Here is a 16083-nt window from a genome sequence, read left to right as displayed (position 1 = left end):
TTTTTACTTGTGGAACATTTATTTAGCACAGAATATTCAGCAGACAGCTACTAATTTAAATAAGTGTTCCAGAAACTGCCAGGTATTCAGTTTTAGATGTGACACTATCATAATTTAATTTTAAAAACTGATATATAAATGCATGTTAGCACATATATGTTTTAATTATTACTGCTTCTTTGTTTTACATCTGCTGTATCTTCTGTCATTTGAAAAACATGGAAATAATTTAAATAAAAATAAATTTTTGAATTTCAAACAAAAAAAGATAATCTCAAACACAAACTTGTCATTTTTTTTCTGAAATTGGTAACTACGTACTATATTCTTTGTGAGTTTAAATATAAATTCAAAGAAAATATTTGAATTCCATTCCGTGCATTGTGTATGGCACCAAAAGAGTTGAATGAATACAAACCTGAATTATAGTTCCATCTAGTATGCAATATATATCTGATTAATTGAAAGCTTCAAATATTAACTGTCACTCAAATTACTTCTTTAGACCAACAAGTATAATAATGACAGTATGCCAAACGTTAGATATTTGCCAAGTTAAAGTAGGCATTTATGTCAGAATGCAGGCAAACAATCTAAACAATTTAACTCAGCTTCTGAAGTCAGAAGGAATATTAAATACTGCTTTACTGCAAGCTCGTAAGGCCCAAAAGATGGTCTGCAGTGGGATTCCTTTTAAAGAACAGGCCAGAGATACATAAAAAGACAGAGATCCAGGCTACCCCAGTTAGTCACTGTGGTTTATTTGAACAATTGCATATGAGCAGAGTGGACACATAACCTACAGTAAAAGGCAGCTGTGGTTAGTAATTTTCAGGTTTTGGACTTATTTAAAGTCATCCAATTTCATTTTTATTCTGCATTGAATGAAAAGAATTACATATTAACTAGAAGGAAAAGAACACTTTTCATTCTAGAAAATTAGCAATTGAACATAGTTTACTTAGAGTATGAACTCTGTCTAAATGAGGATAGATTAGTATGCTATATAATTGTTAGTCAAAGTGTTAATACAAAGAAATAACAAGTATTAATCAATATATGAGATTTGAACACAAGGGGTTCAAAAGATTGATAAATACTGCAACTCAGAACAACAAAAGGAAAGGATCCTCACTAAACCAATATTTATATCCACCCTTACCAAAGACTTTCAGCAATCTTATAGTGTTTAAGGATTTTAATGTTATTAGCATAGCCGCACATATAAAATTTTAACTTGACATTTATTAATGTGGGTCTTTGTTAGTCATTAGTAAATTGTATGTCATTTATTACCTAATCATAATTGTCATTCTTAATAAATTCTGTATTGCCTTTCTAAATCCTGAGTTATTGAGGCTGCTCAGATATTATCTGGTAATTATTTAAACTGTGTTGATTAAGATGAATGACTCAAGAGAAGTAAATCGAATTTAAGAGAAAACATGGCTAATAACTATTATTCCATGACTACACAATGGATTATAAAGGCATTTTGAATTTGTCTTCTATTTTGTGTGTTTCTGCTCCATTTCAATCCCTTACCATTAAATTCAGGAGTTGAGCAGTGCAAACTACTGCAATAAGAAAAGAATAATGGATTATTAGAGTATAATAATCTTGAGGTGGGTTAATTTCAAGTGACAATTTGAAGCTGACTTGGGGAATCTTGTTGAAATAGTGAACCTGGATGTGTTAGAAAATTAGTTTTTTTTTTTCTTTGCAATCTTTTCACCATCAGGTCTGGATTAGTTGATCTCTGTGTGCACTAAAACACAGGGCAGCAGAAAAGGGAGACGAATGCACAGGACATTTCCAAAAGCAAAGCAAAAGAGGAAATGCTATATCAGCATGGAGAGACTTTGGAAATAAAACAAGGTGATTAAAGTACTCAAAGACATCCAGATAGGTGAGGGAAAAGTACAGGAACATAAAAGCTGGGACTCCATGCATCCAGCAGTGATGGAGTAACAGCAAAGACAAAGTTAAAGATGAAAACAAACTAGTAAGTACCAACTGACACTTTGATCTTCCTTGGCCTCCATTTGGTGTTCAAGGGGCTATGTCACACGAAAGACAACTGTGCTAAGAGAATTAGTGGTTGCTCGATAATGTGAGGTCACCCAAGGAAGCCACATAATACACAATACCTCATGTTTGAAGGAAAAAGAGAAGCAGGTGGACTTCTACAGTGAGTGTTAACATGATATCCAAATGACATGGGAATAATGGTCATACAATGAGACTCCTCTGTGCAAAATCACAAGGATGCAGTTCTGATTATCCACCGTGCAGCAAATTCAACAAAGACAGAGAAAAAAAATCATTTGGACCACAGTCTTTACCACCATGAGGGTCCTATTCCTGGGAGGAAAGATTAGAAAGGTGGACATACGCCTGATAAAGAGAAGGGATATGAATTGAATGCATTTTACTAATAGGAACTGGGATCACATGAAGGAAAGACAGTTTTGATCTCTTCACAGTAAAAAATTTCAACTTGTAAGAAGATACTGGCTGACTAATTAGTCAATTCAATGACCAAGATCAACTGGCAATTTTACCAAGTTAACTGGTGAAGTCAATCCAACTGTACTATTTGATTATGTGTATTGCATACCCAACTCCAGGGAAAAGAGAGTTGCAACAGTATTCAAAGTTTCACTGTGGAAAATTACAGAAAGAGAAAAAGGAGATAGCCTATTTCTACTGACCGTCCTTGGCACTGATTTTTCAACAGAGAAAAAATTTAACAGTTGCACACAAGTAATAGCTTAAAAAAAGCATTAATATATTTCTAAAAAATGACCCATTATTGATAATGAATGGCTTACTTTTATCTTAATCCCCAAATATTTTAGGTTTGAGAGGGCAACATTTAACTACTATACCCTGCTAAATTTGCTCCAGATCTTAACCCCTTACTACGTAATTACTTTGTGCTGTCCTTCAGAAAAGCAATTTTTTTAAATTTTATTTTATTTTTATTTTTTTTTCAATATATGAAATTTATTGTCAAATTGGTTTCCATACAACACCCAGTGCTCATCCCAAAAGGTGCCCTCCTCAATACCTGTCACCCACCCACCCCTCCTCCCACCCCCCACCAACCCTCAGTTTGTTCTCACTTTTTAAGAGTCTCTTATGCTTTGGCTCTCTCCCACTCTAACCTCTTTTTTTTTTTTTTTTTCCTTCCCCTCCTCCATGGGTTTCTGTTAAGTTTCTCAGGATCCACATAAGAGTGAAAACATATGGTATCTGTCTTTCTCTTTATGGCTTATTTCACTTAGCATCACACTCTCCAGTTCCATCCACGTTGCTACAAAGGGCCATATTTCGTTCTTTCTCATTGCCATGTAGTACTCCATTGTGTATATAAACCACAATTTCTTTATTCATGCATCAATTGATGGATATTTAGGCTCTTTCCATAATTTGGCTATTGTTGAGAGTGCTGCTATAAACATTGGGGTACAAGTAGCCCCTATGCATCAGTACTCCTGTGTCCCTTGGGTAAATTCCTAGCAGTGCTATTGCTGGGTCATAGGGTAGGTCTATTTTTAATTTTCTGAGGAACCTCCACACTGCTTTCCAGAGTGGCTGCACCAATTTGCACTCCCACCAACAGTGCAAGAGGGTTCCCATTTCTCCACATCCTCGCCAGCATCTATAGTCTCCTGATTTGTTCATTTTGGCCACTCTGACTGGCGTGAGGTGATATCTGAGTGTGGTTTTGATTTGTATTTCCCTGATGAGGAGCGACGTTGAGCATCTTTTCATGTGCCTGTTGGCCATCTGGATGTTTTCTTTAGAGAAGTGTCTATTCATGTTTTCTGCCCATTTCTTCACTGGGTTATTTGTTTTTCGGGTGTGGAGTTTGGTGAGCTCTTTATAGATTTTGGATACTAGCCCTTTGTCCGATATGTCATTTGCAAATATCTTTTCCCATTTCGTTGGTTGCCTTTTAGTTTTGTTGGTTGTTTCCTTTGCAGTGCAGAAGCTTTTTATCTTCATGAGGTCCCAGTAATTCATTTTTGCTTTTAATTCCCTTGCCTTTGGGGATGTGTCAAGTAAGAGATTGCTACGGCTGAGGTCAGAGAGGTCTTTTCCTGCTTTCTCCTCTAGGGTTTTGATGGTTTCCTGTCTCACATTCAGGTCCTTTATCCATTTTGAGTTTATTTTTGTGAATGGTGTGAGAAAGTGGTCTAGTTTCAACCTTCTGCATGTTGCTGTCCAGTTCTCCCAGCACCATTTGTTAAAGAGACTGTCTTTTTTCCATTGGATGTTCTTTCCTGCTTTGTCAAAGATGAGTTGGCCATACGTTTGTGGGCCTAGTTCTGGGGTTTCTGTTCTATTCCATTGGGCTATGTGTCTGTTTTGTGCCAATACCATGCTGTCTTGATGATGACAGCTTTGTAGTAGAGGCTAAAGTCTGGGATTGTGATGCCTCCTGCTTTGGTCTTCTTCTTCAAAATTACTTTGGCTATTCGGGGCCTTTTGTGGTTCCATATGAATTTTAGGATTGCTTGTTCTAGTTTCGAGAAGAATGCTAGTGCAATTTTGATTGGGATTGCATTGAATGTGTAGATAGCTTTGGGTAGTATTGACATTTTGACAATATTTATTCTTCCAATCCATGAGCAGGGAATGTCTTTCCATTTCTTTATATCTTCTTCAATTACCTTCATAAGCTTTCTATAGTTTTCAGCATACAGATCTTTTACATCTTTGGTTAGATTTATCCCTAGGTATTTTATGCCTCTTGGTGCAATTGTGAATGGGATCAGTTTCTTTATTTGTCTTTCTGTTGCTTCATTATTAGTGTATAAGAATGCAACTGATTTCTGTACATTGATTTTGTATCCTGCAACTTTGCTGAATTCATGTATCAGTTCTAGCAGACCTTTGGTGGAGTCTATCGGATTTTCCATGTATAATATCATGTCATCTGCAAAAAGTGAAAGCTTGACTTCATCTTTGCCAATTTTGATGCCTTTGATTTCCTTTTGTTGTCTGATTGCTGATGCTAGAACTTCCAGCACTATGTTAAACAACAGCGGTGAGAGTGGACATCCCTGTCGTGTTCCTGATCTCAGGGGAAAAGCTCTCAGTTTTTCCACATTGAGGATGATGTTAGCTGTGGGATTTTCATAAATGGCTTTTATGATGTTTAAGTATGTTCCTTCTATCCCGACTTTCTCAAGGGTTTTTATTAAGAAAGGGTGCTGGATTTTGTCAAAGGCCTTTTCTACATCGATTGACAGGATCATATGGTTCTTATCTTTTCTTTTATTAATGTGATGTATCACGTTGATTGATTTGCTAATGTTGAACCAGCCCTGCATCCCAGGAATGAATCCCACTTGATCATGGTGAATAATTCTTTTTATATGCTGTTGAATTCGATTTGCTAGTATCTTATTGAGAATTTTTGCATCCATATTCATCAGGGATATTGGCCTGTAGTTCTTTTTTTTTACTGGGTCTCTGTCTGGTTTAGGAATCAAAGTAATACTGGCTTCATAGAATGAGTCTGGAAGTTCTCCTTCCCTTTCTATTTCTTGGAATAGCTTGAGAAGGATAGGTATTATCTCTGCTTTAAACGTCTGGTAGAACTCCCCTGGGAAGCCATCTGGTCCTGGACTCTTATTTTTTGGGAGATTTTTTATAACCGATTCAATTTCTTCGCTGGTTATAGGTCTGTTCAAGCTTTCTATTTCCTCCTGATTGAGTTTTGGAAAAGTGTGGGTGTTTAGGAATTTGTCCATTTCTTCCAGGTTGTCCAATTTGTTGGCATATAATTTTTCATAGTATTCCCTGATAATCGTTTGTATCTCTGAGGGATTGGTTGTAATCATTCCATTTTCATTCATGATTTTATCTATTTGGGTCATTTCCCTTTTCTTTTTGAGAAGCCTGGCTAGAGGTTTGTCAATTTTGGTTATTTTTTCAAAAACCAACTCTTGGTTTCGTTGATCTGCTCTACAGTTTTTTTAGATTCTATATTGTTTATTTCTGCTCTGATCTTTATTATTTCTCTTCTTCTACTGGGTTTAGGCTGCCTTTGCTGTTCTACTTCTATTTCCTTTAGGTGTGCTGTTAGATTTTGTATTTGGGATTTTTCTTGTTTCTTGAGATAGGCCTGGACTCCGATGTATTTTCCTCGCAGGACTGCCTTTGCTGCATCCCAAAGCGTTTGGATTGTTGTCTTTTCATTTTCGTTTGTTTCCATATATTTTTTAATTTCTTCCCTAATTGCCTGGTTGACCCACTCATTCGTTAGTAGGGTGGTCTTTAACCTCCATGCTTTTGGAGGTTTTCCAGACTTTTTTCTGTGGTTGATTTCAAGCTTCATAGCATTGTGGTCTGAAAGTATGCATGGTATAATTTCAATTCTTGTATACTTATGAAGGGCTGTTTTGTGACCCAGTATATGATCTATCTTGGAGAATGTTCCATGTGCACTCGAGAAGAAAGTATATTCTGTTGCTTTGGGATGGAGAGTTCTAAATATATCTGTCAAGTCCATCTGATCCAATGTATCATTCAGGGCCCTTGTTTCTTTATTGACTGTGTGTCTAGATGATCTATCCATTTCTGTAAGTGGAGTGTTAAAGTCCCCTGCAATTACCACATTCTTATCAATAAGGTTGCTTATGTTTATGAGTAATTGTTTTATATATTTGGGGGCTCCAGTATTCGGCACATAGACATTTATAATAGTTAGCTCTTCCTGGTGGATAGACCCTGTAATTATTGTATAATGCCCTTCTTCATCTCTTGTTACAGCCTTTAATTGAAAGTCTAGTTTGTCTGATATAAGTATGGCTACTCCAGCTTTCTTTTGGCTTCCAGGAGCATGATAAATAGTTCTCCATCCCCTCACTCTCAATCTAAAGGTGTCCTCAGATCTAAAATGAGTCTCTTGTAGACAGCAAATAGATGGGTCTTGTTTTTTTATCCATTCTGATACCCTATGTCTTTTGGTTGGCGCATTTAATCCATTTACGTTCAGTGTTATTATAGAAAGATACGGGTTTAGAGTCATTGTGATGTCTGTATGATTTATGCTTGTAGTGATGTCTCTGGTACTTTGTCTCACAGGATCCCCCTTAGGATCTCTTGTAGGGCTGGTTTCGTGGTGACAAATTCCTTCAGTTTTTGTTTGTTTGGGAAAACCTTTATCTCTCCTTCTATTCTAAATGACAGACTTGCTGGATAAAGGATTCTCAGCTGCATATTTTTTCTGTTCAGCACATTGTAGATCTCGTGCCAATCCTTTCTGGCCTGCCAAGTTTCAAAAGAGAGATCAGTCACGAGTCTTATAGATCTCCCTTTATATGTGAGGGCACATTTATCCCTTGCTGCTTTCAGAATTTTCTCTTTATCCTTGTATTTTGCCAGTTTCACTATGATATGTCGTGCAGAAGATCGATTCAAGTTACGTCTGAAGGGAGTTCTCTGTGCCTCTTGGATTTCAATGCCTTTTTCCTTCCCCAGTTCAGGGAAGTTCTCAGCTATTATTTCTTCAAGTACCCCTTCAGCACCTTTCCCTCTCTCTTCCTCCTCTGGGATACCAATTATGCGTATATTATTTCTTTTTAGTGTATCACTTAGTTCTCTAATTCTCCCCTCATACTTCTGGATTTTTTTATCTCTCTTTTTCTCAGCTTCCTCTTTTTCCATAACTTATCTTCTAGTTCACCTATTCTCTCCTCTGCCTCTTCAATCCGAGCCGTCGTCGTTTCCATTTTGTTTTGCATTTCATTTAAAGCGTTTTTCAGCTCCTCCTGACTGTGCCTTAGTCCCTTGATCTCTGTAGCAATAGATTCTCTGCTGTCCTCTATACTGTTTTCAAGCCCAGCGATTAATTTTATGACTATTATTCTAAATTCACTTTCTGTTATATTATTTAAATCCTTTTTGATCAGTTCATTAGCTGTTGTTATTTCCTGGAGATTCTTCTGAGGGGAATTCTTCCGTTTGGTCATTTTGGATAGTCCCTGGAGTGGTGTGGACCTGCAGGGCACTTTCCCTGTGCTGTAGTGTATAACTGGAGTTGGTGGGCGGGGCCGCAGTCCGACCTGATGTCTGCCCCCAGCCCAGCTCTGGGGCCACAGTCAGACTGGTGTGTGCCTTCTCTTCCCCTCTCCTAGGGGCGGGATTCACTGTGGGGTGGCGTGGCCCGTCTGGGCTACTTGCACACTGCCAGGCTTGTGGTGCTGGGGATCTGGCGTATTAGCTGGGGTGGGTAGGCAAGGTGCATGGGGGCAGGAAGGGCAGGCTTAGTTCGCTTCTCCTTAGGTGATCCACTTCAGGAGGGGCCCTGTGGCAGCGGGAGGGAGTCAGACCCGCTGTTGGAGGGGTGGCTCCGCAGAAGCACAGTGTTGGGTGTTTGCAGGGAGCGAGCAAGTTCCCTGGCAGGAACTGGTTCCCTTTGGGATTTTGGCTGGGGGATGGGCGAGGGAGATGGCGCTGGCGAGCGCCTTTGTTCCCCGCCAAACTGAGCTCTGTACTCCCGGGGCTCAGCAACTCTCCCTCCCTTTGTCCTCCAGCCTTCCCGCTTCCCGAGCAGAGCTGTTAACTTAGAACCTTCCAGATGTTAAGTCCCGCTTGCTGTGGGAACACACTCCGTCCGGCCCCTCCCCTTTTGCCAGCCAGACTCGGGGGCTGTGCTTGGCCGGCAGGTTGCCCCTCCGCCCCGGCTCCCTCCCGCCAGTCTGTGGAGCGCGCACCTCCTCGCCGCCCTTCCTACCCTCCTCCGTGGGCCTCTCGTCTGCGCTTGGCTCTGGAGACTCCGTTCTGCTAGTCTTCTGGTGGTTTTCTGGGTTAGTTAGGCAGGTGTAGGTGGAATCTAAGTAATCAGTGTCAGGACGCGAGGTGAGCCCAGTGTCCTCCTACGCCTCCATCTTCCTATCCCCACCTAGAAAAGCAATTTAATTCAACCTTCTGTTTTTTCTTTTAACAGACTAGTGATTTCCTCTTTGTTTTGGAGTCAGGAAACCTTTCATATATTTGTAGAAGATACAGAAAGTGGTTTTGAAAGTGTACACAATACTGCTAAATCAGGAAACAAACACATGAAAACTTTTAACATGGTCACAATTTACTATAAACTATCTCTAAAAAAGAATTTTGTGATTACCAAAGTCACCTAATTTGTAATTCATTTACTGCTAAACACTGTGGTTGAAAATATCCACTCTGGTTTCCAGCAAGGACCATCTTTGAAAGAGAATCCTTAAAAGTTTGAAAGCAGTGTATAGGGGGACAAACACTTTGCATTTTTTTCTCCCCAAATTCTAATGTAATTGTCCATGTAATTCTATCTCTGCTGAAAGTATGTTCCATTTTTTTAGTCGGATTTGAATTAACTGTATTTTCTTGAACTCTTTCGAGAGGTTTCTCAGGAATGCGTGGAGGTAGGAAAGAATGCTTTCAAGCTTTGCCGTTCCATGGCTGGGCTTCTATTGCTACAGTGGAGAAAGCAGCCACTTTGTGTCCCTCCACTGATACTGAGAAGCCAACCTGGGGCAAAAGAGCTTGGGCGGCTCCCAGGCTTCCCTTTTTCCTTCTTAGACGGTTTCACGGGTCACTGTGATCAAGATACACAGCCCTTGATTTCCAAGGAGAAAAACAATGAATTTATTCTTGTAAACTTAATTTTAGTAGAACTCTCTGTAAACTGACATGTTTAAGTCACTCTGGCAAACTTTGTGCCTTCTTTATTGAATTTCACTAGTACTTAAAACCTGTTCTACTGCCATCCTGGATACAGCAGTTTCCTCTCTGGGGTGATCTTGTCCTCCCTGCAGTGATAATTTACTCCACCAAGTCCAGATCCTTTCCATCTCCTCCCTACCACAGCTTAAAGACTCCTTACATCAGGAAAACGTATCTGAAACATCTAAGGTCACCTTTGTCTTCTAGTGACTCTGAAAACTGAAATTTTAGGGTTGTTGTGCCTCTGGAAATGTTGCAAAGTTCAGAACCAAACTCTCTCCATGTTTTCCACATATCAAATGTCTTTCTAGGCATGACTTCATATGAAAGTTTATGGGGAAAACTACTTTCCAAAAGATTCCTGGGATGTTATGGAGATCTCAAGTTTGACAGGTTGCATTCTCATACAGAATTTGAAAATATTTTCCTTGAATTTAAATCACAGAGGCTCAGAGGGTCAAAAGATACTTAGAGGTTATTTAATTAAAATTCCTAGCAAACATTTGAAAGCTTACACTCATTTTAGGAACTCTCAGAGTCCACTTTTGGCATTCCTGCATGTTTGCTTAATACCCTCTCCTTTGCTGTGTCCTGTCACGCATCACAAATACTTATTAGAACATAGTCTGATTACCTGTACATCAATTTCACCAAATAATAAGCTCTTTGAGAAAGAGTACTGTATGCTCTTTACTCTGTTGTTCTAGCACATAGGAAACCACCTGGAATAAAGTACATGCACATGAAACAGTCTTTCTCCACCCCACCACCCATTTCTAATCTTGCATTCTCTCTGTAATTTCTTTACTTTTTCTCCCCTTATAGGTCTTATCAACATTTACATTGTATATATTTTAATTATCTTTTCCATGTATGGTATTGGGAGAAATAAACCTCATGTGGGCTGGGATATTTTTGTATTCTTTGTACATTATGCATTGAATAGTGTCTGTCCCATAACAGATGCTCAGTGAGTATTTCTTTTGTAAATAAATGAATGCAGGGTGGGGGGAAATGAGTGAATGAGACAAAAAGAACAAGGGTTTCTATATGGACAAATATGTAATCACAAAGATTATCTTAAAAAGGAGAACTTAAGCAAATGTATTTATTCTTAAACTTTATGCCACAGGTTACAAAACACTGTCCTGTTGACTTCTTTTTTTGGTTCACACGGATATTTTTTTTCTTTTTCTTTCTTTTTTTTTTTTCCTTTTTGCAGAGGATGGAGCATGTTATTGCCAACTGATTTCATGTTATGAACACACACACAGAAAAACCTAGAGTTTTTTGGTTGTTTTTAAAGAAACGTAAGATTTGGCCACATTTAACGTCATTGCCAGTTGCTGAATAGAGTTCACCCCTCAATTCTGCACACGTCCTACAATTCCCTATTGTCTTCTATTATCTTCTCTTTGCTCAGTTATGTTAGCACTATGGATATTCACAGTTTTCATCCATACTCTGCAGAGAAATTGAGTTGTTGCAATTACCAATTATTTTTTAGAATACTAGTTATTGTAAGACATTTTGTAAGACACTATTGTGATATTTCTCTACTGTTGTGTGACAAATTACCACACATTTAGCAGTTGAGAAAATCAGATATTATCTCATAGTTTCCATGGATCAGGAGGCCAGGCATGAGTTAGCAAGGTCCTCAGTTCAGGCTCTGAGCAAGTTAAAATCAAGGAACCAACTGGAACTATTGTCTCATCTCAGGCTCAGTACTCTTGCAAGCTCCCATAGTGTTGGCAGGAACCACTTACCCTGTGGCTGCAGAAGCAAGGCCCTATGGGTGTAATTCTACATGTAGTTCACAACCTGGCCATTTGTGTCCCGCCTCAAGTTTAACAGGAGACTCTCTCAGGATGCTTAATCTAAGATGTCAAAGGATTAGGTCAGTCTCACCCAGGTTAATCTTCTATTTGATTACCAAAAAGTTAGCTGATTAGCAACCTAATCATAGGAGTGATACTTCGTAATATTCACAAGTTCTGCCCACCCTCACGGGGAAGGATTATATAAAAGTGTGCGTCACAGGAGACCACTGTGGAATTCTGTCTACCTCAACATTTAACTGAAACTGTAAATCCTGGGCTGGCTATTATTAACAAGCTCCCAGATCTGTGAAACTTATAAACTTAAATCTTAAAAAAGAAATGTTGCTAGGGGCGCCTGGGTGGCTCATTCGGTTAAGCATCTGAGTTCGCTCAGGTCATGATGTTGCAGTTCGTGAGTTCAAGCCCCACGTCGGGCTCTGTGCTGAAAGCTGAGAGTCCAGAGCAGGCTTCAGATTCTATGTCTCCCTCTCTCTGTGCCCCTCCCCCGCTCATGCTGTCTCTGTCTCAAAAATAAACACTAAAAAAAAAAAAAAAAAAAAATTTAAAAAAAGGAATGTTGCTCTCAGCTTACTGTGTCTTTGAATAAACTTTTGAGTAAAAATATTTTCACACAGGAGTCATTTGAAACTACAATAGGCATTGCCTCTGCTTTCCCAAACCTAAGTAAGATCATGAATCTATGTTACTGTACTGTACACGGGCCCATGTTTAGCATAGGATGGTTATACCCAAGGGAAGTTTAGTGTGTCACATAGAAGGTTATACAATATAAATATACAAGAATTGGCGATATTACATTTATCAAGTGCCCCAATCGAGACAATCCGGTTACTTGTAATACCACTATATTCCTTACATATGTCATTTTCATGAGGTTTTGTAATACAAAAGTTTACACACACACCCTGCTGCCTTATTTAATTTTCAGTGTAAATTTGTTTCTGCTTCTCACTAGGTGCAAAGATAGTTATCAGACAGTTTATCCACAATACACAGAATTTTCCTTGAGAAGGAACCTGAAGAAGGTTTTCTTTCATTTTTACAGATTCTATCCTATCTCTTTACAAGTCAAACCGCCATGCTGTAAGTTCAAAGAATCACTTAGGTTAAGACTCATTTGACTCCGTACTTTTTAAAATATGGTTTTACCCTTGAACCACAAAAGAAATGTTATCACTGCTCTAATCCCAGAAAGGGTAAAAGATGAAGAATTTTAGTCCCTGCTAACAAACTGCTAATAACTCAACTCATCTCCCAAGAAATATTACTTTGGAATGATTTCCTTTTTAGATGTTTTCATTATTAGTATCAATACATTATTTCGAGGTAGGAGCAAACTGCCTGTTTCAATGCAGGATGTGTAAAAAGAATGAGATTTCTCAAGTGAATCTGTAAGCAAAGTACACGGTTAGGAATTATGGTTCCGAAAACCCTGCACTGAATTATGCTATGATACAAAATGTGAAAAAATCATAACTCAGTTCTTGTTATGAAAATGAGATGTGCTAAGAATCTTAAAGGGAGAAAAATCTTTTCAAACTAATGTCTTACAGGTATGGAGTTGATTTTTTTCCCCTGTACTGAGATCCAAAACATTTGGCTACTTATATTTACCTCTCTAAATATACAAACTGAGAGTCTGAATGCCACAAATTAATAGTGTTATTGAATATTATAATTATTAGCTACTATAATGTATATAAAGCTAACTTCACCATCTAATTTAGGACCATGCTGAAAATCCCACATTATGTATCATCGAGATTTTACTGGTTGGAAAGTATTTTTACACAAATGTTATCTTGTATATTCCTACTAATTCCATTTAGGTTAGAATATTTTGGAATGTCTTATTATAAAGGGGGTGGGGCTCCTTGATACATGCGGTGCAGATTTCCGAGAGGAAGTTTGTCGGCATCTTCAAAGCTGAACGGAATGAGTTTCTCACTCGGAGCTGGCTGAAGATGGCGACTCCTGGGTTGGGGTCCGAGTTACATCAACCAGGACAGAAATCATTATCTTGGCCAACAGGACGCAGGATGTTCTTGGGGAGAAGGACCTATGGATTCAAGAATTGACTGCTGTGGTTCAGCAGAGGTTTGGTTTCCCTGTAGAGTTTTTATGCAGTGTAGAGCTTTATGCTGAAAGGTGGCCCCAAGAGGTCATGTGCTGACCCAGGCAGAGTCTCTGCGTTACAAACCCCTAGGAGGCCTCACCGTGTGGAAGGGCTGCTGTGGCCCATGCTGTGGGTCATCAAGGAGAGTGGGGCCAAAGGCTGTGAGGTGCTGGTGTCCAGGAAACTCTGAGGACAGAAAGCTAAACCCAAGAAGTTTGTGGATGGCCTGATGATTCACAGTGGGGGCTCTGTTAACTACTACACTGATACTGCTCAGACAGGGTGTCCTGGGCATCAAAGTGAAGATCATGCTTCCCTGGGACACAAGTGGTAAGACTGGCCCTAAGAAGTCCCTGACAGATCATGTGAGCATTGTGGAAATCAAAGATGAAATACTTCCCACCACCCCCATCTCAGAACAGAAGGGTGGGAAGCCAGATCTGCCTACTGGGACACAGCCAGTACCAATTGCATAACAGGGTCGCCTCAGCAGCTAGATGTGGAGTCTGGATTTTGCTCTGCAAAGACCATTAATAAAATCTTTGTAAAAGAAAAAAAAAGTTACTGGAAATAAGGGAAAAAAAGATTTATTTAACATTATTAAGATTAATTTTATGGAAAACATTTCACCAAAAATGTTTTTGTGACATTTAACAGCAACTCATAGTCTATTAGAGTTTGAGTGTCTAATTGTTGTTGTAGTTACAAAGCCCTATATGTATTTGTACTGTTTCTCATATAATGACTACTGCTTTCCTAAGATGTACACCAGAACTGATTCTCATAGTTTCCTTTGATGCTCGGTCTCAGACATTGCCAATCAAATATTCCGTTCATACACAGAAACCATGTTTTAGTGTGTTTGGTGCTGTGTTCATTTATCTGAAGCCACCATACTGGTTTTCAGCCAGTAACCCTGCAAGTAATTAGTATGACCCGAAGAAGCTATAGTATTGATGGGGATGGCAGCAAAATTGGTAATGTAGTTAGTGATGCCCCAATGCATTGATCTTGCTGTATATAATACTGGCTTCTAGATTTCTTGGAGACTCTGAAATTCCTAATATTATTTAAAATGGTTTTAAGGGGCGCCTGGGTGGCTCAGTCGGTTAAGCGTCCGACTTCAGCTCAGGTCACAATCTCGCGGTCCGTGAGTTCGAGCCCCGCGTCGGGCTCTGGGCTGATGGCTCAGAGCCTGGAGCCTGTTTCCGATTCTGTGTCTCCCTCTCTCTGCCCCTCCCCCGTTCATGCTCTGTCTCTCTCTGTCCCAAAAATAAATAAACGTTAAAAAAAAATTTTTTTTTTAAATAAAATACAATTGTTATTACTTAAAAAAAATAAAAATAAAAAATAAAATGGTTTTAAGTTTTAAGAAGTTTCTTTTCTGCTTTTATCTAACCAGAGTGAAACCTGTTGTAGGTAAGTGAGAACCTTAACTAATTGGAGTGTTTCTTAAATAATGTCTATAAGCATTTTTAAAATATGATGTCCATCTCTGAATATTTTTCTCTCTCCGTTTCATCATTTCATATTTACAAAATATGTGTATATATATATTATACATATATGTGTGTGGACCTATACATGCTTACATGTATAATTTCAATTGCCTGTTGCTTTCACAACAATTCAATGTGAACCTGGCATCTAAACACAACACAAACATATTATCTTACAGTTTACAGTTCAGAAGACCCAAGTGGTTCACCTGGGTACTCTGCTTAGGGTCCCACAAAGATACAATCAAGATATTGGTAGGTCTTTGATCTTTTCTGTAGGTAGACCCTCTACCCGAACCAATCACCATGGGCTCTAAGCCTCTTTTGTCAGTTCGGTGGCTGAAAGGGAAGTTAGCAAGATTTTTGGTCTACAGTGCTTGTATTAACAAAATTTGGTAAGACCCAAGTGGGTCTTAGCATTTGCCATATTTGGTTGAAATAATGGCTAATACTTGAAGGGTTTGGAGCTCTGAATCCCAAACCAATGAAAGCACCAAGACCAGTAATAACAAGACTGACAGTAAACAGAAGGGTGTGCAGCTGCACCTGACAGGTGTCTGTCGCCTAATGTTGATTTTTCTCCAACATGTACTATTACCAAGGAAGAGCTGTCTGGTTTTATAATTTGGGATATGGTATTGATTTTATTTTTTCTGAATGTGATTTTTATTTATGAAGCAGGCTTTTTTAATCCCCCTTTTGGTAGTTTACACTCTACTTTCCTGTAGAGGATTTGAGGGAAAGACTGGACTAACTAACCACTCCTTATAACCTAAATACTAAGGAGGTTTTTTTAGGTGGTAGAAGCTTAGGTTCACATGGGTTCAATACTAGAGGGACAGCCTATGTATAACAGGACCCAGGAGAGAATGCACCTTTGATTTGACCTCCAGCCCAATGT

At 38.9% G+C, this 16083-nt stretch overlaps 1 long non-coding RNA gene and 1 pseudogene across 2 annotated transcripts in view; one reads left to right on the top strand and one right to left on the bottom strand.

Annotated features, from left to right (window-relative positions):
• LOC144614691 (uncharacterized) overlaps window positions 1-16083 on the bottom strand; it is a 296020-nt gene that overhangs the window by 165160 nt on the left and 114777 nt on the right. The window lies entirely within an intron of this gene.
• LOC132680705 (small ribosomal subunit protein uS3 pseudogene) lies at window positions 12646-14159 on the top strand (annotated as a pseudogene).

This window comes from Panthera onca, chromosome A1, assembly GCF_046562875.1.
Source record: "Panthera onca isolate mPanOnc1 chromosome A1, mPanOnc1 haplotype 2, whole genome shotgun sequence".
Lineage (NCBI taxonomy): Eukaryota > Metazoa > Chordata > Mammalia > Carnivora > Felidae > Panthera > Panthera onca.
This window is presented reverse-complemented; position numbering and strand designations above follow the sequence as displayed.